Here is a 26,158-nt window from a genome sequence, read left to right on the forward strand (position 1 = left end):
TCAATTTTGACCAAATTTCCTGTGCCTTTGTAGCACACACATCCCCAAAACATCAGCGATCCACCTCCGTGTTTCACAGTAGGAATGGTGGACCTTTCATCATAGGCCTTGTTGACTCCTCTCCAAATGAAGTGTTTATGGTTGTGGCCAAAAAGCTAAATTTTGGTCTCATTGCTCCAAATGACGGTGTGGCGGAAGGTTTGAGGCTTGTCTCTGTGCTGTTTGGTGTACTGTAAGCGGGATACTTTGTGGCATTTGCGTAGTAATGGCTTCTTCTGGAGACCTGACCATGCAGCCCATCTTTCTTCAAGTGCCTCTTTATTGTGCATCTTGAAACAGCCACACCACATGTCTTCAGAGACTCCTGTATTTCATCTGAAGTTATTTGTGGGTTTTTCTTTGCATCAATTTTCCTGTCTGAAATTTTCGTTGGTCTACCTGACCGTGGTTTGGTTTCAACAGAACCCCTCATTTTCCACTTCTTGATTAGAGTTTGAACACTGCTGATTGGCATTCTCAATTCCTTGGATATCTCTTTATATCCCTTTCCTGTTTTATACAGTTCACCTACCTTTTTCCCGCAGAACCTTTGACAATTCTTTTGCTTTCCCCATGACTCAGAATCCAGAAATGTCAGTGCAGCACTGGATGAAAGATGCAAGGGTCTGTCAGGAGTCCAGGAACTCATTGACCTTTTACACACAGACACTAATTACAAGCAAACAGATCACAGGTCAGGATGGTTACCTTTAATAGCCATTCAAACCCCTTAAGGGTCCGTTTACACAGGGGCAACACGACTTTCAACACGACTTTTGGAGGCAACTTGGACACAACCTGAACACGACTTGGGGCGACTTACAACATGACTTTAAGTCGCCCCAGGCAGGGCAACTTTTGCCGCGGCCAATCAGAGAATGAGCTCTCAAGAGGGAACTCCACGCCAAATGTATGAAAAAAAATTGGCGTGGGTTCCCCCTCCGAGAGCATACCAGGCCCTTAGGTCTGGCATGGATATTAAGGGGAACCCCCTATGCCGAAAAAACTGCATGGGGTCCCCCCCAAATCCATACCAGACCCTTATCTGAGCACGCTAACCGGCTGGCCAGGAAAGAGGGTGGGGACGAGCGTGCGCCCCCCCCCCCCCCTCCTGAGCCGTACCAGGTTCCCCTTAATATCCATACCAGACCTAAGGGCCTGGTATGCTCTCGGAGGGGGAACCCACGCCAAATTTTTTTTCATAAATTTGGCGTGGAGTTCCCTCTTGAGAGCTGATAATTCTGTCAGAGTCGCCTCCGTATAGACGGAGATCCGACTTGGAGGCGACCTCCATTGAAATCAATGGGTACCGGTCGCCTACAAGTCGGATTCAAGTAGTACAGGAACCTTTTCTGAAGTCGGAGCGACTTCAGTAGTGTGCATTAAGATGGCTCTCATTCACTTACATTGATTTTTACATGTTGTCCGACCTGAGGCGACTAGGGGCGACCTGAAGTCGGATCGGAGTTGCCCCTGTGTGAATGGACAATTAGCCCCATACACACAGATTTTCTGCTGATTTTTTTCCTTCAGGTTTACCAAAACCATGTAGTGCAACGGCCTGCCTGATTGCATACAAATTAAAACTCCTAAGGTTTGACCTCATATTGTATGGCTTTAGTAAATCCGAAGGAAATAAATCAGCAGAAAATCTGATAGTGTGTATGGGGCTTTTGTGTCAACTTCACCGGGGTATGTAAACTTTTGATCAGGGTCATTTAGGTAGTTTCTGTTGCCATTATGATTTAAAAAGAGTAGACACAGTTGATTGATATATATTTTTTTTTAAAGCTTTATTTATGGAATGCGGTTTACAAAAAGTGACAAAATAACATACATCTCAACCTACAAAAATCAGTTATGAACAATACAAGCAGTTCTTCGGAAAAAAATCAACCCAAATTAGAGATGGAGAGAAGAGGAAAAAAATAAATAAAAAATCTTTTATGGCTCCATACCAACGTTTTATTAAATCAGGAGTCTAGGTCTAGGAATTTCACATCAGTTATAACCTGTAACGTAGCCTGAACCGTAAAGGGATCTCCCAGTCCTAAAATAAGATAATTTTCATTGGGCTTGCATAGGCCCGTTGATAGAAGCATTAACGAGTAGGCTTGGGCAATTCGTTTCGTAACGAATCGAAATTCGGCCGAATTTTGCATCTTTCGGACATTCGGATGCATCAATGTCCGAAAGATGCAAATAAAAAATGCGAATAAAAAAAAAACGAATTACAACGAATACGAAAGAAATATAACGAATGAATTCGAATGAATTCAACATGATTCGAAATTATTTCAACCGCATTCGAAATTATTTCAACATGATTCGACATTATTTCAACCGCATTCGAAAATATTTTGTGACCCGACTTTAGGGCCATGTATCTCGGGGTCACTTGGTGCTAGACACTTCAAATTTGGATATGTTGTAGTGCTAGTATTATTGTGTTTGCATACCAAATTTGGTGTTTCTAGCTATAAGTGACCCCGAGATATGTGGCCCCAAAATCGGATCGCAAAATGTTATTAGTTATTAGAGCAGAGAATGACATTTTGCGACCCGATTTTGGGGCCACATATCTCGGGGTCACTTATAGCTAGAAACCCCAAATTTGGTATGCAAACACAATGATAGCACTAGCACTACAACATATCCAAATTTGAAGTGTCTAGCACTAAGTGACCCCGAGATACATGGCCCTAAAGTCGGGGGACACAAAATATTTTCGAATGCGGTTGAAATAATGTTGAATCATGTTGAAATAATTTTCGAATCCGGTAGAAATATTTTCGAATTTCGTTGAAATATTTTCGAATGTGGCCGATTTCGGTAGAAAACTAAACGAAATCCGAAAACGAATTTAAGGAAGTTAACGAATAAAACTAAACGAAATTAAGGAATTAACGAATTAAAACGAAACTAAACAAATTTTTTCCTTTCGCACATGTCTATTAACGAGAGAAAGGGACCACCTGAGGGCTAAAATAGACCCTCCGTTGATTGATAATAAATGGCTTCAGCCAAACACTAACCATGAGTCAAAGAAATGTTTTGTGTTTATCATTCATATTCTCAGAAAAATGGCCAAAAAAAATCATAAATTCTGCCAGGGTATGCAAACTTATGAGCACAACTGTATGTGGCACCCAATAAAGCCTACTCCCTGAATGCTGCATATATGTGTTATGCCCCGTACACACGAGAGGGATTAAGTCTGACAGACCTCCAAAGGAGTTCCGCCGGAGTTCCGCTGGAGTTCCGACGGAGTTCTGGCGGACTTTTCGACCGAACGGACTTGGCCACACACCATCACACCAAACTCCGACGGAGTCGAACGTGATGACGTACGACGGGATTCGACGTAGGAAGTTCATAGACAGTAGCCAATAGCTGCCCTAGCGTCGGTTTTAGTCCGTCGGAGTAGCACACACACGAGCGAACTTTTCGAAGGGGACCGGGTCCGGCGGAGTTCCGTCGGGAAAATTTAAAGCATGCTTCATTTCTAAAGTCCGTCAGACTTTAGCGAAGCTAAAGTCCGTTGCAGCCCACACACGATCGGATAGTCCGCCGGACTCAGTCCGTCGGAGTTTGGATGTCGAAAAGTCCGCTCGTGTGTACGGGGCTTTAGGCGGTCCTAAACGGGTTATTTATTTATTTATTTATTTTTTAATCTTTTTTTAAGCTAATAGAAACTTACGGTACATCAATTTTCATTTGGAGTCAACAACCTATAAATCAGGTTCAATCCTTCCATGTATCGAATGGCAGAATTGCCTTCTTTTCCTTAGAAAACGTTAATTTCTGGGGTAATTTTCTTGGCTGGCCCGGGGCTGTTACTCTTCCACCCATCTTTCAGCGCAAACATTTGCTCTTTGAACTGCAGACCACAAACCATTGACTTCTACCACATTCTCGGTTGCATAACACGGTGTGTCAGCCTTCGCACAACAAGGAACGGGCCAGGATCAGGCCAAAAACGAGAGGTGCGCTGGGTAAATCCGCCACGCTTGTTGGTTCAGCGAGCAAATTATCTTATCAGCCGTCCAAATCAGCCTCGCTGTACAATGAGTGATGGGGAATATTTCTTTAATTAGGTTGTGTGGATTACTCGCTATCATAATTATTTCCTGATGTATCGAGTAAAATGCAAACATATGGGAGGGCGAAATGCACAGGGGGGGTCGGCGAGGGGATTGGAAGCGCGGGGGTACGTGGGGTCAGAAATTGCGTGTGCTCAGATCCTGAGTGATTTTACAGTATGTTTTTATTGGATCACGTTTACACCCTGAAGGATTTACAAAAAACGAGACTAGCGTTAGGGGTGTAGTTAAAAACAACAAAAAAAAACCTTTAACTTTTTTTTTTTCTTTTACTTTTGTGCCTTTGTCTTTGTGTGTATGGAGGGGAACGTGGCGGAGCTTGCCTCTACGATCAAAACTTTTCATCATAGAACCCCTGCAAAATAAACCGGAGACATTGATGTATATTTTTATTTTGATTACAGTTGTAAGTTTGCGGAGATTTTATATTCAGCCTTAAAGAAAACAGATTTGGCAGAGGTGGAGGACGAGATACTGAGAGCTAACGGGAAGCAGATGTGAACTTCTCTAACAAAGAGAACTCTATTGTAAGTTCAGGGCTGAACTGGAGAACTGCTAAGTGGATTCATAATGCTGAGATAGCATGTATGGTGGAATTATTGCCAGAGATCGGTAATATCATAGGCACTCATTAGACACAATATCATCCAAAATGTAACCTGCTTGTCCCTCTAGAGACCGGTGACATCACTGAGGATGCAGCCTATCTATTCACTAGAGACCGGTGACATCACTGAGAATGCAGTCTATCCATTCACTGGAGACCGGTGACATCACTGAGAATGCAGCTTATCTATTCAGTAGAAACCAGTGACATCACTGAGAATGCAGCCTATAATTTCACTTGAGACCAGTGACATCACTGAGAATGCAGCCAATCCATTCACTAGAGACCGGTGACGTCACTGAGAATGCAGCCTATCCATTCACTAGAGACCGGTGACGTCACTGAGAATGCAGCCTATCCATTCACTAGAGACCGGTGACATCACTGAAAATGCAGCCTATCCATTCAGTAGAAACCAGTGACATCACTTAGAATTATTATTATTATTATACAGGATTTATATAGCGCCAACAGTTTACGCAGCGCTTTACAATATAGAAGGAGACAATACAGTTACAATACAATAAAATACAAGAGGATTAAGAGCAGGGGTGGACTGACAACTCATGGGGCCCCTGGGCAATAGGAGATTATGGGGCCCCCAGGAAATCAGAGATTATGGGGCCACATAGTATACACACACACACACACAGTATACACATACATGTACACACAGTATACACAGACATATTTCTATTGGCTGAGAAGGTACTGGAGAGGTGGGGCAGCTATAATCTCGGGATTTTTAGACCAAAAGGATGTCGGTATGGGGCATTTCAGAGACAGATGTAAAAAAAAAACAAAGATTTTTACATACTGTTCATGGTTTTACTGAGGCTGGCAACCCTTATAGGGCCCCCTAGTGGCCCGGGGCCCGAGTGGCTAAATAGTCAGTCCGCCCCTGATTAAGAGGGCCCTGCTCAGAAGAAGAGCTTACAATCTAATAGGGTGGGGAATGCAGCCTATCATTTCACTCGAGACCAGTGACATCACTTACAATGCAGCCTATCATTTCACTCGAGACCAGTGACATCACTGAGAATGCAGCCTATCCATGTACTAGAGACTAGTGACATCACTGAGGATGCAGCCCATCCATCATTCAGTAGAAACCAGTGACATCATTGAGGATGCAGCCTATCATTTCACTTGAGACCAGTGACATCATTGAGAATGCAGCCTATCCATTCACTAGAGACCGGTGACATCACTTAGAATGCAGCCTATCCATTCACTAGAGACCAGTGACATCACTGAGAATGTAGCCTATCCATTCACTAGAGACCGGTGACATCACTGAGAATGTAGTAAGATGGCACTAGATTGAAGTTGGTGGTTCTGGTGGGATGTTAGAAACCGGCAATCCACTGTGCAAATTGGAAATTACAGCTTTGGGTTAGCATTTCCTAATTCACTTACGGCATCTCGCATGTCAGTTTTAGGAAACAACTTGAAGTATGTTAAACAGGATGACAAACTTGGCGGAGGAGATTTATGATCTCAGAAAATTAGCAGAACATTTTTACAAAAAGGACATTTCCTAGCGGTCTCGGTAGACTTTAGATTAGTATAATGTGTGCTTACTTTGTAGAGCAGATCAATTGTTTCCCAGCAAATTGCTGTGCACCTCGTTCTCCTCGTACTGAACACTATTCATCATTAATCATCAGCCCAACAGAAGGGAAACGCTAATTAGCTGGACATACCACTAGGCATTCCAGAATATCCTGATTATATTTGGATAAACATGGATATACCACATGTAATATCTTTTCATGCAGAATTGATATACAGTACATTTGTTTGATATTCTAGCTCCTCGTTAAAATGGAACAAAGCAGGCTTTTTATTATTAATATTCATTTTATTATCATTATTATTATTTTTTATTATAACCCCATAACCTGGGCTGAGCTCCCATATCATATGGGCCTGAGATGTTCAGCAGGACCTCCACGGGCTAGGGCAGGAACCGCAGATCTAGGAGATGGTTGTCATAAGTGTGTAGCAATTGATTCTCGACATGGCCTTGGCGTTGAATAGAGCGTGGAACTTGAAAGTATAGCAAAAAAAGAGAGATGGATGTTAGGCTCTTGAACCCATCCTCACTGATTTTTTTTTGTGTAGGCCTGTGCAGGGAAACTTGCTGGACAGTCTACCACTAGGGGGGGTGCCACAGGTGCTGTAGGACTGGTTTTAATTGAAGCTACCCATACATCATGCCTGGTATTTATGGGCTCCAATTAACCATATTGACCTCTTAATCGGAAAATCCAAGTGCAATTTATCCTGCTTGCTCTTTATATTCTAATTTGCAATGGTCTGGCTCCTCTATGATGAAGCCCCACTGAAGGGAAGAAAGGGATGATGTAACATTTTCAGCCTTAAGCCCCATACACACTATCAGATTTTCTGCTGATTTTTTCCATCAGATTTACCAAAACCATATAATATGAGGTCAAACCTTAGGGGTTTCAATGTGTATGCAATCAGGCAGGCCCTTGTACTACATGGTTTTGGTAAATCTGAAGGAAAAAATCAGCAGACAATCTGATAGTGTGTATGGGGCTTAAGGTCAGATATTATGACTACCTTATTGGCCGTCGTTACCTGAAGCAGCTACTTAAAGCGTATGTAAACCCCAAATCTATCATTATATGTTTGGCATCAAGACTCAAGTGTAAAAAAATCTAGCAAGGTCCTAACTTCCTGTAGAGAACCTGACAACGCTGCCTCCGTGGCAATGAAATCCCAAGATGTGTTGTTGACTCTGCCTGAGTTCTTTCCTGCTTGACTACAGAGCACCCCGCTCATTACATGTTGGAGATGAGGAGAGAGGTGTTCCCTAGTCCAGCAGCAAAGAACTGGGATTGAAACACTGCTTGGGATTTCCTTGTCAGCTCACTACAGAAATTTAGGAGCTCTCTGGAAGATCAACAAGTATTCTTCTATACTTGCATTTTTTTAAAGCCAATAATGTGAAGCAAAGGGCGGTGGTACCGGTTGTAGATGGATACCACAAGTCATTGGCAGGACTGTGAAAAACAAATGCAGTGCAAGGCTTAAAAGACGTGTTTGAAGTCATTTCTTTATAGCTGGGAAGAAATAAGCAATGGTACAGGAGAGCAGAAAGATAGGACAGCACATTAAAGAATTGGTAAAATGGAGAGGACAAGAAAAATAAAAGGGGAAAATGGAAAGGAGAAAATAAAAGGAAAGAGGAAAATGGAAAGAAGAAAATAAAAGGAAAGGGGAAAATAAAAGGAAAGGGGAAAATGGAAAGGAGAAAATAAAAGGAAAGGGGAAAATGGAAAGGAGAAAATAAAAGGAAAGGGGAAAATGGAAAGGAGAAAATAAAAGGAAAGGGGAAAATGGAAAGGAAGAACAAAGGAAAGGAAAGGGGGAAATGGAAAGGAAGAACAAAGGAAAGGGGAAAATGGAAAGGAAGAACAAAGGAATGGAAAGGAAGAACAAAGGAATGGAAAGGGGAAAAGGAAAGGATGAGGAAAGGGGAAAAGGAAAGGATGAGGAAAGGGGAAAAGGAAAGGATGAGGAAAGGAAAGGATGAGGAAAGGAAAGGAAAGAGAGGAGAGGAGAGGAGAGGAAGGGAAAGGAAAGGAAAGGAAAGGGAGGAGAGGAGAGGAAAGGAAAGGGAGAGGAGAGGAGGAAAGGAAAGGAAAGTGGGGATGAAAAGGAAAGGGAAGGAAGAGGAAAGAGGGAAAGGAAAGGAAAGGAAGTGGAAATGGGGAATAAAAAGGAAAGGAAAGGATGAGGAAAGTTAGGGGAGGGAAAAGGGAGAAGAAAGGAAAGAAAGAGGAAAAGAAAGCAAATGAGATGGAAAAATGAAAAGAAAGAAAAGGAAAGGAAGAGTAAAAAGGGAAAGTAAAGGAAGGTGAAAGGAAAAGGAAAGAAAAAGAAAGAGGAAGGAAAGGCAAGGAAGAGGCAAAGAAAGGGAAAAAAGGAAAGGAAGAGGAAAGGGGGAATAAAAGCAAAGGATGAGGAAAGGAAAGCAATTGATGAGGAAAGGGGGAAAGAAAAGGAAAGGAAGAGGAAATGAAAGGAAAGGAAAAGTTAAGTGGAAATGAAGAGGAAAGAAAAGGAAAGGAGAAATAAAAAAGAAATGAAGAGGAAAAGAAAGGAAAGGCAAGGAAGAGGAAAGGAAATGAAGAGGAAAACATAAATAGAAAGGAAAGGAAAGGGAAGGAAAGGGAAGAGGAAAGGAAAATTAGCTATCCATTCTGACCTCAAGTTTTGAGCTTCCTGACTTTTAGCACCTTTGAGTGTCCATTTTACTCATTCTTCACAAACCTACCCTCAAGTTAGTTTAGTTGGAAAAAACTCTATAAACTCAGACAAATGCCATATGGATGGCCTTGAGCTACTTTTCACGGTCAAACTTAATCTTGTCTGTTCATTAAGTCGCTTGGCCATGTCCAAGATGTCAGCACTTGTTAAGGTTATATCTTAGGTATATCCATTGTTTATGTATGTCTCTAATTCAGGGACCTTCTAATGAATGGTACACTTTCCAGGATTACCCACATCCATTTATCTTTTATTTCATTTTTCCCCGAACGTTTCAGAAGTACAAGCTCTTTAATTGGTCATTATGGGGGAACCTCAATCCCCATACAAAACGAGGCAGAACAAATTATTACCATCTTATCAGCACTTACCCATTGAACAGGCTTTTTCCCAGCACAGTCTGGAGTCTAGGCCTAGTGATGTATGTTTTCATAGTATTGTTTCATTAACTGGCTGCACTGTAACGCACAGGTCACCGGTAATTTATAACACCATTCGTCAAATGTACGCAGTGTCAGGTTACCCTAACCGTTTATCTAGGGGATGATTGTACGTTAAATGTTCAAACTATAATGTACAGGTGCAAATAATCACCAAGGTCTTAATGATTTAGGCAATTTGAGAATGTGCTGCTGAACCCGAAATCACAATTTTTCAAAGTGGTTTCTATTTAAGTGACCATTTTCTGTGAATATTTACAACTTTGCCTTATAGGGGCTGTTATTTTTGGATTGCATGACTACCACGGCATGGACTTCTTGGACCATTTTAGGGTAAAAGGACTAACAGGGAGTTTTTTTTTCCCCCCTCCTGTATCGTACCAGGAGGGGATTAACTTGTTCCAACATTTATTTAACAGTCACAGAGAGTTTCATCAATCAAGATTTTATCAGTTTGGTTGGGCCTTGAACTTTATTATGAGAGCTATTTCGGGAACGAGGGGTTTGTAAGGTAACGTCTATGTTTTATCCGAGCTGAAGAAAATCTTTCTTCTTTTTTTTTTTTTTTTTACTTCTCCTCTACAAATTCCACGGAAAATAACTTTCTATTATTTGATTACAAAGAAATCTGATTTTAATGGAATTGTTTGTTTTTATAATTTCAATTTGGAAGCATCGAGTTTGTCAACAAGTTCTCAGAAATAAGTCTTGAAGAAGTGTGGATTTTGGCTCATGAATATCTAAGTATCTATTTCAAGAACATTTTGAGCAATTGTTGGTACAATTTTGTCACAAGCTTCCTCTAAATTTATGGAATACTCTAAGCTTGTCAATGATCACTTCATTAGATAATCCTAAAGCCGCGTACACGCGATCGGACTTTCCGACGGGAAATGTTGGATGTGAGCTTGTTGGCGGAAAGTCCGACCATGTGTGTACGCTCCATCGGACAGTTGTTGTCGGACTTTCCGCCAACAAATGTTGGATAGCATGTTCTCAAATTTTCCGCCAACAAAATGTTTGTTGTCGGATTGTCCGAGCGTGTGTGTACACAAGTCCGTCGGGCAAAAGTCCAAAGTGCAAACACGCATGGAAGTAAGGACGAGCCGGAAGCGGAACGGTCTTGTAAACTAGCATTCGTAATGGAGAATTAACATTTGTGACGTGGCAAATTAAGAATTCTGGAAATGCAGCGCCCAATTCTCCTTTTCTTTAATGGGATCATAATGAAGCGGCTTTGCTGGTGATACTGATGGAGTTATTGCAAACACATTTTCAAAGGCTTTTATTTTTTCTAGTGATATCAAGAATAATATTATATTATAATATTATTATGCGTTATTTTTTTTATTTTTTTTGGGCAAGTTACCACAACACTATTATCCCCTAGTTTTTAAGATCAAAGATACAACTATGTTGGTGTCCCTTGTCAATTTCACATTGTATTTTTTAAAATGTAACTGCCGACTCCCAAACTGTCATTGGATGTAAAACACATAGCCAAGTATTATTCTACACAATTTTTAGATTGTGCATTAAAAAAAAAAAAAAAAAAAAAAAAAATTAGACATGCTAGCTGCCGATAGAACTTTTCCAAAAACTGCTGTCAGAGAGGTTACCTGACTGGACGGATGGCTGGCCGCCCTGGCTCGCACCGGTGTGCGGTGGTGCGCATTGGCGCTCGTGTTCCTGTGCGCGTGGCAGTGCACGCTCCTGTGGGCACTCGTGCGCGTGTGCTGGCTGACCCTGGTGCGTGCTGTTTGGCGCCAGCTGGCCTATTTAGTCTGGCTGAACCCATTGATCAGTGCTGCCTGATCAACAGCTCCCCGTGACCTTGTTCCCTGAACCTGAATTCCTGCTTGACTACCTATTGACTCGGCTTACTCTTCTGACCTTCCTGGATATCCGCCCGCACCCGACCTCTGACTCATTTTGACCTTGCTTCTGTCTGCTCCCTTGTACCTCGCTGCCTGCACGTTGCTGAACCCGGCCTATACCTGGACTTACTTTATCGTCTCCTGCTCAGTATCCGCTGCCTGCACTCCTGCTCTCCACCTAGCTGTCTGAAGACCCTTCTCTTCCAGCATCGGGACTCACCTACCAGGCTCTCATACTCCTCCGCACTCCTGAGTCACTTGTCTTCTCTACCAGGGGCCGCGAGTCGGACATGTAAGGGAGACCACCCTCTGCCCAAGCGGACTCACCGGTCAGGTACGTAGGCTCTGATAAGTGCATTCTATGCATCCAAAAATAAAGAAAGTATACCAAATCAAATCATTATTATTCAACCCAAAAAATAATAATGTCCAAGCAATAACTCCAAGGCCAATAATAAATAACACGTTATCTCCTCCGATTCCGCAACATAAAAAAAAACGCAAAAAAAAAAGCACGAATCAACACTCACCAAACATCTACTAACATTAAATTAGCAGAAGGAGCTCAAAGGGTGGCGCTAAAGAGCTGAAAAACCACGTAGTATGTCACTACATTCGTAAATATTGGCCAACATTTGTGAGGCCATGTGTATGCAAGACAAGTTTGAGTCAACGCCGTTTGGACAAATTTTCACATTTTTGTTTGGTCAAAAATCCGATTGTGTGTACGAGGCTTCACACGAGATACCGCCTTTTGCCCTCAGAATTATTAGTGGACATCATATGCATGTAGAACCCTCCTAGAATAGGTTGCTAGAGAGGTTCAAGGTAAATTTAGTTTTATAGCTCCTCTATAAACTGTTCTGGCCCAACTACTTTCCCCCAGCCTTCTAGTGGATTCTGTAGTGGGCTGGAAAGGGCAGACTCTGGGCCGGGCCTGAATATTTATGTGGTTCCAGCCAATCCCGGGTGGGGGTGGGATGCCCAGTAGGTGCCTGGGGGGTGCATAAATGGTGATAGGCAGGGCTTTTTTTCAGCAGGAACGCAGTTCCGGCACCTCCAGCATTGAATGTATGTATTGGCAAGGACTGCTGAGAGCGTCTACAGCTACAGCGTCTATTTTTACTGGCTGCTGGGGGATCTATTGTCGCTGGAGGGGATCTATTTTGGCAGGGAGGTTGATTGTTGGTGGGGAGGTCTATTGTTGCTGGTAGGGGATCTACTGTTGAGGGAGGGTTCTGTTGTTGCTGACTGCTGGAGGGTCTATTGATGCTGACTGCAGCGAGACCAGGGGCGGATCCAGGGGGGGGGGCAACGGGACAATTGCCCCCTCCGAGAAAATAGAACTTACTCCAAGGCTTTCTCCCTCCGCCACCTCACCAGATTTGCATGAGGCATCTAAATGCAGCTGGGACTTTATTGCTGCTTCCCCTGGCTTCCATCAGTTTATTTAGAGGGGGCCAGTGGGTCACTATGGGGGTCTGTAATTGATGTGACACGGGCTGCTGCTACATGCTGGCAGAGTTGCAGCAGAGCAGCACGAGTGTCACTTCACTTCCCTGTCAGGCGGAGTGATCTCTACCCGACAGGAGCTTCCTAGTCCCGGCTGGTGTGACGTCACGATTCAGAGGCGCGCAGGATTGAAGACAAGATGGACTGTAGCCAGCTCAGTGCACTGCAAGTGAGTGATCACTTACTTAGCTAAGGCAGTGTTGTGTTAATGAGCTACGAGCGGCATTGTTATGTTAATTAGCTACGAGCGGCATTGTTATGTTAATTAGCTACGAGCGGCATTGTTATGTTAATTAGCTACGAGCGGCATTGTTATGTTAATTAGCTATGAGCGGCATTGTTATGTTAATTAGCTACGAGCGGCATTGTTATTTTAATTAGCTATGAGCGGCATTGTTATGTTAATTAGCTACGGCAGGCATTGTTATGTTAATTAGTTAACACCTTGTCTTACAGGTGAAGTGGTGAATGCTTTGGGGGTGGGGGGGGGGGGGTGAAATAATTTACACTGGTAATTGTAATATGGCACATGGAGGGGGTTAATGTACTCACTCATGTATTTGTGATCAGTGACAATTAACCCCTTTGTGCTGCATTAATGACAGTGGCACCATCAATGTTAATTAACCCCTTTTATGCTACAGCATGAAGGGGTTTATAAACACCTCCACTAATGCAGCACAAAGGGGTTAATTAATTGCCACTGGTCAGTAATACATCAGTGAGTACATTAACCCCCCTCCATGTGTCATATTACAATTACCAATCATCATCATTATTATCATGATAATCACACAGCACAGGTGCGTTGAGCCACAGCACCTGTATTGTGTGATTATCATGATAATAATGATGATATAGAATGACAGAAATCTGTATCTTTATGCTTCATTCACACAGGGCAGACATGCGTCTGACATGCAGGGCTGTCTTTTACTGGCTTGGGGATGCATAAAGTGTTACATGCATCCCAATTATTTATACTGAGACACACAGCCGCTATATCCCAGTATGTCATGCGTGCGGATCCCAGAATGCATGCAGGGTTTATTCAAGTACCCGCACCAACATGTCATATTGGGATATAGCGGCTGTGTGTCTCAGTAGAAATAAATGAGATAAAACCGTCCCGTTAGCGGCCTTTACCGCCATCGCCCGCCCACCCCAGTGTGAAAGCAGCCTTATTTTCTGGCAGTGCCCCTCCCGAGACTAGACTCTGGATCCGCCCCTGAGCGAGACTTGTTGTTGCTGTTGGGGTTCTACTGTTCCTGGGGGGGCGGGGGTATATTGTTGCAAGCAGTTCATTGTTGCTGAGTGGATCTGTTATTGATTGTTGATTTTGGCAATTTTAAAGAGAAATTAATTTAGTGGAAATCACTCTATTTCTTAATCCCGGGTAGTTTTTTTTTAGCAGATGTACATTTGCCTGTTTGTACTTCAATACAAAATGAGATGAGTCACTTCTCAGTATGCTGTAGAAACAACACGCGGATAAGTAAGCAGCGATACGGCGAGATATTTAGCATTTTGGGGACACCCTCTGCACATATTTGTGTGGAAGGATAAACAGAAAATAGTGATGACTCAGGCCGTCCAGCAGCGATCCTCGCCGTAGGAACGAGAAAGATTTGAGACAAATATTTGGTCCGCGTCCAGAACATACAGCTGCTGACCCCGGTACCTGCTCCAAACACCCGTATGGACGGCGCACGCTGGAAGATAGACCCCTCCACCCCCACTCGCCACTCCACCATGCAAAGGCCTCGTCTTCTTCTCGTTATTTTCTGCGGCTTAGAGGAGCGCCGGGGGACGGCGACAAGGAAAATAAACATCTCATGCCGGCTAATCCTCGGAGGACTCCGGACGCTCTTCATTCCACGCTCTGCAAGGAAAAATGAGCTGCATGATTGACTAAAACCGTCCAATTCTCTCCATTCTCACTTCTGGGGGGGGATCTCCTTTCACTCCAATGTAAACTGAAACTTTATGACATCTGTTTGAACCGCAGTGCTAGAAAATATTGATAGATCCTGAAACTTCCATGGAAATGGAGATGTAGAACTTAATTCAATAAAAAATTGTTTGTTTATTGAAGGTGACACAACTTGTCTGTGTGTAATGGAGCTTTCTATCGCAACTGAAACTATCTATCCATCTATCTGTCTGTCTGTCTTTCTATCTATTTAAAGGGCCAATCACAGCTGATCACAACCAGACTTGCTGGTTGTTGGCAGTCCTTTACTCATGTGCTGTGTCTGTGTGAGGAAAGGAGAGCCGATAACCGAGAAGACAGTCAGCCCACTGTTTACACTGTTAATCAGGGTATTCAGTGCAGCCCCATCAGTGTCCATCAGTGCTGCTTATCAGTGTCACCTCATCAGTGCATCCTCATCAATGCCCATCAGTGCAGCTTATCAGTGCCCATCAGTGCCACTTCATCAGTTCCCATTAGTGCTGACTCAGTGCACATCAGTGACGCCTCATCAGTGCCCATCAGTGACGCCTCATCAGTGCACACATCATTGCCGCCTCATCAGTGCCCATCAGTGATGCCTCATCAGTGCACATCATTGCCGCCTCATCAGTGCACATCATTGCCGCCTCATCAGTGCCCATCAGTGACGCCTCATCAGTGCACATCATTGCCGCTTCATCAGTGCCCATCATTGCCGCCTCATTAGTGCACATCAGTGCACCCACTTGAGTGCCACCTCATCAGTGCACATCAAAGCAGCCTCATCAGTGCACATCATTGCCGCCTCATTAGTGCACACCAGTGCAGCCACTTGAGTGCCACCACATCAGTGCACATCAGAGCAGACTCATCAGTGCCCATCAGTGACGCCTCATCAGTGCACATCATTGCTACCTCATTAGTGCACATCAGTGCAGCCACATCAGTGCCCATCAGTACAGCCTCATCAGTGCACATCAGAGCAGCCTGATCAGTGCCACCTCATCAGTGCACATTAGTGCAGCCTCATCAGTGCCCATCAGTGATGCCTCATCAGTGCACATCATTGCCGCCTCATCAGTGCACATCATTGCCGCCTTATCAGTGCCCATCAGTGACGCCTCATCAGTGCACATCATTGCCGCTTCATCAGTGCACATCATTGCCGCTTCATCAGTGCACATCATTGCCGCCTCATTAGTGCACATCAGTGCAGCCACATCAGTGCCCATCAGTGCCGCCTCATCAGTGCACATCAGTGCAGCCTCATCAGTGAACATCAGAGCAGCCTCATCAGTGACACCTCATCAGTGCACATCAGTGCAGTCTCATCAGTGCATGTCAATTCCACCTCATCAGTGCACATCAGTGCAGCCTCATCAGTGCCCATCCACACAGCCTCATCAGTGCACATCACTTCCTGCCTCATTAGTGGACATCAGTGCAGCCTCATCAGTGCCCATCAGTGCCGCCTCATCAGTGCACATCAGTGCACATCAGTGCAGCCTCATCAGTGAACATCAGAGCAGCCTCATCAGTGACACCTCATCAGTGCACATCAGTGCAGTCTCATCAGTGCATGTCAATTCCACCTCATCAGTGCACATCAGTGCAGCCTCATCAGTGCCCATCCACACAGCCTCATCAGTGCACATCACTTCCTGCCTCATTAGTGGACATCAGTGCAGCCTCATCAGTGGACATCAGTGAATCCTCATCAGCGCACATCAGTGAAGAAGAAAAATTACTTATTTGTAAAATTTTATAACAGAAATGAAGAAAAATCTTTTCGTTTTTTCAAAATTTGCAGTTTTTTCTTTCTGTTTAGCAAAATATAAAATCCCCAGTGGTAATTCAATACCACCAAAACAAAGCTCTGTTTTAAAAAAAAATGCAAAAATGCAAAAATGCTCCTCACGAGCTCAGCTAATGGGTACTTAGTTCTGTCTGAAGTTCCTCCAGGAACAATATAAACTACAAGATGCAGGTTACCTCTTATCCCATACCACTCCGCTATGGAGCTAGAAGTGGTAATCTCTGTAACCTCCATGGAATATAAAAACTGGGAATGTTTCCTCTCTCTAGGCCTCTGTAATTGTTAATTCTATGGCTACCCAAAGAGCTGACACTTTATATGCACCTAGTATATATAGAAAATTGATGAGCCATAGATGTAGAGGAAGAAGGAACGTAGGAGGCAGAATACATTCCAGGCATTCTCTGTGTCACTGGATTTAAAGATGAGCACACAATGGTATCAGATCTCTCTATGTTGCCCTACGTTCATCTTCTGTAATTATCCAAGATGACTTTCATCTGCTTTCAGCGAGTGAATCCAAGGATTATAAAAAGATTATCCAGCTTTGCATATCAGGAATGTGAAGAAGACACTGGTTGGGTCATATCACCTTCATCAGCTCATGTTCTCCATGAACTGCAAAGTTTCTGTAATGCTCCGAGAACAACAAGAAAGGCTGAGAAGATATTACCGTATCCCTCATCTTATAGGAAATAAGACAAACTTTAGGTCCCATGAATACTGGCCATTGGTTAAGAAACATTTTTTTCCTTCATGACATGAAAGGAGGTCATCTACCGGTCAAACGAAGGTGAAAAGTATGTCAGAAGAAGGCCAACAACTAGTCAGATGGAGTCAACTGAAGACACTCAGATGGAACCCAGAAACGTCTTAAAACTGATCTCAACTAGATGCACCTGAAAGCAAGCAACACTTGTCCATGAGCACACAATGGTATCAGATCTCTCTATGTTGCCCTACGTTCATCTTCTGTAATTATCCAAGATGACTTTCATCTGCTTTCAGCGAGTGAATCCAAGGATTATAAAATGATTATCAAGCTTTGCATATCAGGAATGTGAAGAAGACACTGGTTGGGTCATATCACCCTCATCAGCTCATGTTCTCAATGAACTACAAAGTTTCTGTATGCTCTGACAACAAGAACTGCTGAGAAGATATTACCATATCCCTCATCTTATAGGAAATAAGACAAACTTTAGGTCCCATGAATACTGGCCATTGGTTGGGAACCATTTTTTTCCTTCATGGCATGACAGGAGGTCATCTACCGGTCAAACAAAGGTGAAAAGCATGTCAGAAGAAGGGAAGAAGGCCAACAACTAGTCATATGGAGTCAACTGAAGACACTCAGATGGAAATCAGAAACGTCTTAAAACTGATCTCAACTAGATGCACCTGAAAGAGAGTCCCGGAGCAAAATGCCAGAAGAAATAGGCGCAGGGACGGCATGACTGTGCTGGACTGCACAGTTGCCGCTTTAAACGGTTGGGACACTTTAAGAGAGGGAAAGGGGAGGAACGGGGGGCGGTGCCTGGGCTAAGGAAGTGAGATGGTTAGGGGAAGTGAAGTGCAGTCACAGAGCGGAGGAGGAAGCGTTTCCCACCCACCCGCCCTAAAGTAGGGTTTAGGACGAGGGAAGTTGTGTGGTAAGGCAGCTCTTTGGGTTGCTGGGAGAGGAGATCGGAGAAGTACATGTGTAAAAACATGCTGTACCCATCCATGTGATGGGAGTGGTTTATGGTACTTCCAGGTACAGGGGGTACCTGGAAGGGTTAAAAGGGGTAGGTCACTGCTAGGTTTGATAACGCCTCCGAGTCAGGGGATTCCGACTGGAGGCATAAGGTTGAAGTTAAAATAGGTGGTAGCAGTGACCAGTGGGTGGGCGTTTCCCCCACCCAATCAGGAACCAGTTTAAAAGTTGAAGTGTTGGTAATGTTAATTTATGTTATTTACTAAAGTTTATATTTGTTAATAAAATAAGGCCGGATGGCCATTTACTCCAAAGCCTAGTTGGGTCTTTTGTAAAGAGGGGTTTTGGAGGGTGGTATGTGGGCATGGGGTAGTAGGCATTAGGTTACTGGGCCTAAGTCCTACAAGGTCAAGCAAGCAACACTTGTCCATGAGCATACAATGGTATTAGATCTCTTTATGTTGCCCTACGTTCATCTTCTGTAATTATCCAAGATGACTTTCATCTACTTTCAGCGAGTGAATCCAAGGATTATAAAAAGATTATCCAGCTTTGCATATCAGGAATGTGAAGAAGACACTGGTTGGGTCATATCACCCTCATCAGCTCATGTTCTCAAGGAACTACAAAGTTTCTGTATACTCTGTCAACAACAAGAACGGCTGAGAAGATATTACCGTATCCCTCATCTTATAGGAAATAAAACAACCTTTAGGTCCCATGAATACTGGCCATTGGTTAAGAACCATTTTTTTCCTTCATGACATGACAGGAGGTCATCTACCGGTCAAACAAAGGTGAAAAGTATGTCAGAATAAGGGAAGAAGGCCAACAACTAGTCTTAGGCCCCTTTCACACATGCGGATGGTATGTCCGTATTTCATCCATCCGTTTGCGGATGAAATACGGGCCATACATTCATCCCTATGGGATAGCGGGTGTCATTGGATGAGCATCTGCAGACACCCGCTATTGTCCGCCTCCGCAACTGTCCGATTCTGCAGACGGAGGAAAATCCTATTTTTCTGTCCGTCTGCAGAGCGGATCGGATGAACATGGACACACGGTCCGTGCTCGTCCGATCCCCATAGAGGAGAGCGGAGAGCTGACAGGGCGGTCCCCGCACAGTGTGCAGAGACCGCCCTGTCCGCAGCCGGCTCAGCGGGGACAACGGAGCGATCCCCGCTGAGCGAGCGGATCATCACGGGGCGGATCATTACTGATCCGCCCCGTGTGAAAGAGGCCTTATTGAGTCAACTGAAGACACTCAGATGGAACCCAGAAACGTCTTAAAACTGATCTCAACAAGATGCACCTGAAAGCAAGCAACACTTGTCCATTGACACAATTATCTTAGATGACTTTTGTCTGCTCTCAGCATGTGAATCCAAAGATTATAAAATGATTATCAAGCTAGTAAGCTCTAATGAGCAGGGCCCTCTGATTCCTTCTGTATTGAATTGTATTGTAACTGTACTGTCCGCAATCATATTGTAAAGCTCTGTGCAAACTGTTCACGTTATATAAATTCTGTATTATAATAATAATGCATATCAGGAATGTGAAGAAGACACTGGTTGGGTTATATCACCCTCATCAACTCATGTATGTTCTCGAGGAACTACAGAGTTTCTGTATGCTCTGACAACAAGAAAGGCTGAGAAGATATTACCATATCCTTCAACTTATAGGAAAGAAGACAACCTTTAGGTCTCATGAATACTGGTCACTGGTTAAGAACCATTTTTTTCCTTCATGACATGAGAGGAGGTCATCTACCGGTCAAACGAAGTTCTGAAGGAACTTGTTAGGTGTGACCTCAACAAGTCACCTATTTGTCAGGTTATGTTACCGTTTCCCAATTGTTAGTTAGAGTTCTTATCTGAGCAAAGAGACACAGAAGTATTCAGTATTTCTGCTCAGAAGTCCGTCGTTAACTCTAACTGTCTCTGACTGACTGTGTCTCTGAGGCTTGTTTATTACATCTTTTATAGACAGAAAAGGGCAAACATCAGCAAATGTAAAAAAAACAACATTTTCAAAGTAAAGACAATTCTCCGGGTGTTATCAGCTGATAAGACAATCTTCTGGGCGTAGACTGCTTTTTAGGGCTGATGCGGCCTCTCCTTATGCGTACGTGACTAAAGATGATGAATCCTTATTTTACAGAGAGAAATACAAGTAATTAGTAAGACATAAGGTCAACCATTTTGTTTCAACATATACCTTAATCCTTACATTTCCCCCTTTGACATCACCCCTCCCTCTTGCCCTGGGTCCACCTGAACAAGTTCTAGTCAGCCTATATCCAGAGTACTCTCCCTGACCGCGAGTTGTCAGAGGGGTATACACCCATCCCCCTGGACAGTACCAACATCTAAAATTCAGGAAGAGTGGCTTTTCTGACAGATGGGTGATGTCAAGAAACTAAATCTACCTATCTTCACAAAAGTTCCATCTTTTCCGCATCATTTACCTTGGCTTTCTTGCAAAAGCACATAAACAACTTAAAGCATGCATAAAAGAAAAATACGAATAAGAGCACCACTATAATCGTCATTGCTGCCTTCTTAACCCAAGAGAATAACCCTGAGAAACTAAAAGTTCCACCAAACGGATCCCAGTCGCGACCAATATTTCGGGCCTTCTCTTGTAAATTCTTTACTTCCGTACGGTGTTGTGCAATGATGTCATAATAGTCAGGTACCTCAATGCTGGTGTTATGTATCCAAGTACAGCACTCATAGTCCTCAGTAGTTTCACAGAGTCCTGTCAGTGCTGCACTCATACTTTCAATTGCTAATTCATGTAATTCTAATTGTTGTCTGATGGCTCTGGTCTCCAGATTTAACTTAGTAATGTCATCAGAGTTTTTCTCCAAAACATCATTAATAATTCCTGTATAGTTATTTAGTCGTTTCATTAAGTCTATACCCCATCCTGTCCAGGACGGGAACCAAGCCCATGCCATGTCCTTCTTCAGGAATATTTCTCTTTTACTACGATACCTGAGGGGATATCTAGGATGCATGCTAGCTTCTAATAGGTGATCACCTCGTTCATCACCTACTACTCCCATTACTGGTACTAAACTTGCGAGGTAGCACCATCCCTGAGCTTTTCTAGGTATCCAAGTATAACATTTATCCTCACAACAGATGTATATATTGTTTCCCAGTGCTACTGATCTTGAACTGATATCATTTCTATAACGAGAGGTGTATCCATAGAGGGATAAGTTGGATACTAACCACCTAACATTATTATCCACAATGTTAGTGAGGAAGTCAGATAATGTCTGGTGTGTGCTGGAATTACTGGGATAGAAGCTTCCATTTAATATGACAATGGACAAATTAAACTTGCTGTCTTGGCATTCTCCATTTCCTCCCGTTGTGTTCCCTAGGTTGAAACACCAATCAGGGGAAAAGGCGAGACCATTTGACTTAAACATTACTGTCTCATTGGTATTTGTTCTAATTATGTTAATGCTACTGTTAGCAAGATCAGTATAGTTTATAGGAACTGCCATCAGTGGTATACTTGCTGTGCTGGGGTGTAATTTGCTACAAATCCAACATTTCTCATATCCTGACTTCTGGGCATAAGCATATTTAAACTTCAGTAATAACATTTTTTTAGAAAATCCTTCATCCTTGTGTATTTTATTCTGTGAGGTAACCAAACTATTAGCCAGGATTACTGAAACAATAAAAAGATACATGTTGTCATTTGCCAACTGGCTCCTTTTTACAATGAGAAGCGTGGATCCAGGTAGGTTTCCCTTCCAATTTCACTGAGGTTGCTGTAATCAATAGCACCTGGAAAGGACCTTCAAACCTTGGTTCCAGTGTCTTTCTGGTATGTTTCTTTACATACACATAGTCTCCTGGTTGTAGATCATGAGTACCTGTGACAGAATTAGGGTCTGGAAGAGAAGAATACACACTCTTGTGGATTTTAGTCAGACGCTGTTGCAACTGTATTACATACGTAGTTAAACTATCACATTGTAATTGCATACTTTGAGGAAAATATAAACCTAATCTAGGTGCACTTCCAAACAGTATTTCATATGGGGATAACCCTGTTTTTCCTGTTGGGGTGTACCTAATAGAGAACAAAGCTAAGGGTAGGCACTCAGGCCATGGTTTGTTCAACTCCTGCATAGCTTTTTGTATTTTCAGCTTGATTGTACCATTTACTCTTTCTACTGATCCTGAACTCTGTGGGTGGTAAGGAGTATGAAAACTTTGTTGAACCCCTAACATTGCCATCACATTTTGCATTATTTCTCCCGTGAAATGTGTCCCCCTATCTGATTCTATTGTTTCTGGGAGACCAAACCTAGGTATCAGCTCAGTAATCAGTTTCTTGGCGGTGGCTTTTGCCGTAGCTGATTTCACAGGATAACTTTCTGGCCAGCCTGAAAATAGGCAGATGCACACGAGAACAAATTCAAAGGGGCCGCTCTTAGGCATTTGTATGTAGTCAATCTGCAGTCTCTGAAAGGGATATTGGGCCCGGACCTGATGTTTACGTGGGGTTTTCACTCTCTGTCCTGGGTTATTAATCAGACAGATTTGGCATGCAGCACAGTAGTTCCTTGCAGTACTACTGAATCCAGGGGCTAGCCATCCTTGGCTTACAATCCTATACATAGAATTGGAGCTGACATGAGTGGGTAAGTGAACAGCCGCTGCCATTGCGGGGTATAGAGAAGCGGGTAGACATATTTTGTCTCCTTCTCTCCATACATTGTCAAGGCCTGGTGCAGCTCCCTCCTTAACCCAACGGTCCTTCTCAATAGCCCCTGCTTGTTCCTGTAGTTCCATTAGCTGCTGCCATGTGGTTTCGGGCATACTCACCTGTACCGTAGCTAAGGTCTCAGGGCTTACTTCCCCTAGAGCTGCCTTCTTTGCAGTTAAATCTGCAAATGCGTTTCCTTTTGCCTCAGTTGTTTTTGCGCTCGTGTGTGCCGCTATCTTCATGATGGCTACTCTTATAACCTTTTGAAGATTGTTCAGGACTCTTTTGATTCCTTCACCATGTTTAACAGGTGTGCCTGCTGCTGTAAGGTAACCTCTAGCTTTCCATATGTGGCCATAATCATGTGCCACACCGTAGGCGTATGCGGAATCAGTGTAAACGTTCCCTTCTTGTCCCTCTAAGTGTTCTAGGGCTTTCTCTAGAGCGGTTAGTTCCGCTTCTTGTGCCGACATGTGTGCTGGTAGTGACTTTGCCTCAATTACCTGTGTGTCCGTTACCACAGCATAACCTGTGTGATATTTACCTTTGTCATCGGCAAATCTACTACCATCTATGTACAGTGTGTGTTCTGCATTTGCAATGGGTATGTCTGTGACATGTGGGAACCCCGTGGTTTCTTGTTCCATAAGTTGGAAACAATCGTGTTCATCAGATGTTATGTCATGAAATGAAAGTGTGTCAGAATCCTGAGTATCTTGTGCTGTGTCTACACCATTATCATCATTACTCCCCCCTGTCAAATCTGTCTGTAATGGTAAAAGCTGTGCTAAGTTAAAAGAAGTGCATCGCTGAAAGGTAACATTGGGGGGTAGGAGCAAAGTGCATTGCAGACGCAGCTGCCTCGCCATTGATATGTGTTTTGGTTGGACCTGTGACAAGATGGCGTGTATGTCATGTGTGGTATGTACCACTACAGGATTGTCTAAGACAATTTCTGAGGATTTGTCAATGATAATTGACACTGCTGCAACTGCTCGTACACAGGACGGTGATCCTCTAGAGACAGGATCGAGAGCCGCCGAGAAGTATGCTACCGGCCTTTGTTTGATGTGTTGTTGTGTCAACACCCCTGTTGCGTGTCCCGTGATTTCAGCAATGTACAAATGAAATGTTTTGGTATAATCAGGGATCCCGATCGCAGGTGCCGAAATCAGTAACCTTTTTAAGGTGCTAAAAGATTCATGACCTGCTTCTGTGAGTACATAGGGTACTATTTTCAAGCAATCATATAATGGCTGCATCAGAGAACTGGCATGTGGTATCCATTGTCTACAATATGATACCATTCCCAGAAACATACGAAGTTGCTTAAAATTGCGTGGGATATTCATTTGTCTTATGGCCTGGACTCGGTCTTCAGTGAGATGTCGAGTACCCTGGGATATACAGTGGCCCAAAAAGACAACCTTTTTCTGACATACCTGTAACTTAGTTCTATTCACCTTGCACCCTTTTTCAGCCAGGAATTGTAACAATGAGAGAGTGGCTTTTAAACAAGTATCGTTATCCGGACAACATAACAATAGGTCATCTACATATTGCAACAATACACAAGTGTCAGGCGGTAGCCATTCTCCTAACACTGTCTGCAGGGCTTGTGAGTATAGAGTTGGCGAATGCGCCATTCCTTGAGGTAGGCGTGTCCAGGTTAGCTGACGGTTTCGAAGGCGGAACGCGAACCATGGTTGACATTCCTCCGCCAGGGGTACAGAAAAGAAAGCATTTGCCAAGTCTACAACTGTAAATGAGGAGCTATCTGATGGTATTTCTGACAGTAAGGTATGCGGGTTCGGTACTAATGGCGTTATTGGGGCCAATATTTTGTTTATTGCCCTTAAGTCCTGTACCATCCTATACCTTATTGGGCCATCCCCCAATGTCTTTTTCTTAACTGGATACAATGGGGTATTGGCTGGTGATTGTATTTCTTTTAATGCTCCACTTTTAAGTAGAGCCTCCACTTGTAGTTCTATAGCTGCTTCCTGGGGCACACTGAGTGGGTACTGTTTCTGCTGAGGGAGAACTGCTCCTGGAATCAGCTGTAGAGTAACCGGGGGTATGGGCAGAAGCCCAACGTCTGCTGGATGTGTTTCCCATAACCCTTCCGGAAGGCTAGACAGAATTTGGTCTATTTCCGGTGAGGGCGTATTGGACGGTTCTGGTTCTTCTTCCAAGCATTGTATTTTACTACAGATTTCTATACCCTCTGGGTCATCTCCTATTGCTAGGGTGACCATGCCATCTGGGTGATAAGTAATGTTCGCTCCTATTTTCTGAAGAATGTCTGCTCCTAATAAATTAGTGGGAGCTCCTCTGGAAATCAAAAAGCGTGACAAAAACATGTGATTTCCTATCTTTACTTTTAAAGGTTTAGTCAGTGGGGCATCAGTCAGGAGTCCGTCATAACCACTTATGGGTATGGTGTCACGGGACGTCATGTGTGGAGGGACTACTGAATCAGACAACAGACTGCGTGACGCTCCTGTGTCAACCAAACAAGGAATATGTTTACCTTCCACCTTCATCAACATGTGGAGCATTTTGTTCTCTGATTCAGCTAGGACTGGGGCAAGTCATGCGGTCGGATCGTCCCTATCATTGGTACGCCTCTGTCTGTAGTCCCTCGTGTCTCTGTCCGTGTTTCCTTCCTGTTCGTCTTTTATCCTTTTCCTACAGTCTCTTTTTATATGTCCCACCTTGTTGCAGTAATAACAGGTAAGAGGTTTACGGGAGGAATTCCCTCCTTCATTGACCCGGGCAACAGTGTTAACTCCCGGTGTCCTTCTGGGTTTAGTTTCTGCTAAATCAGCCTCTATGCCTTGTGCTTTCTGCAACAATGTTCCTCTGTCCCGTATGGCTCTCCATTCGGGAGTACATGCCTTCAGTTTGTCACCTATTTGGGGTACTAGTCCTTCCATAAACTGTCGATTGAAAGCCCTAATGGTGACGGGTAAGGCTAAATCTAGACCTTCGTCAGCCATCATGCTTTCCATGTTGAGGTAAAATTCTGTAACAGTCTGACCTGGGGCCTGTTTTATG

This window comes from Lithobates pipiens, unplaced genomic scaffold, assembly GCF_037356315.1.
Source record: "Lithobates pipiens isolate NorthernLeopardFrog02 unplaced genomic scaffold, aLitPip1_a1.2 Scaffold_23, whole genome shotgun sequence".
NCBI classification, from domain to species: domain Eukaryota; kingdom Metazoa; phylum Chordata; class Amphibia; order Anura; family Ranidae; genus Lithobates; species Lithobates pipiens.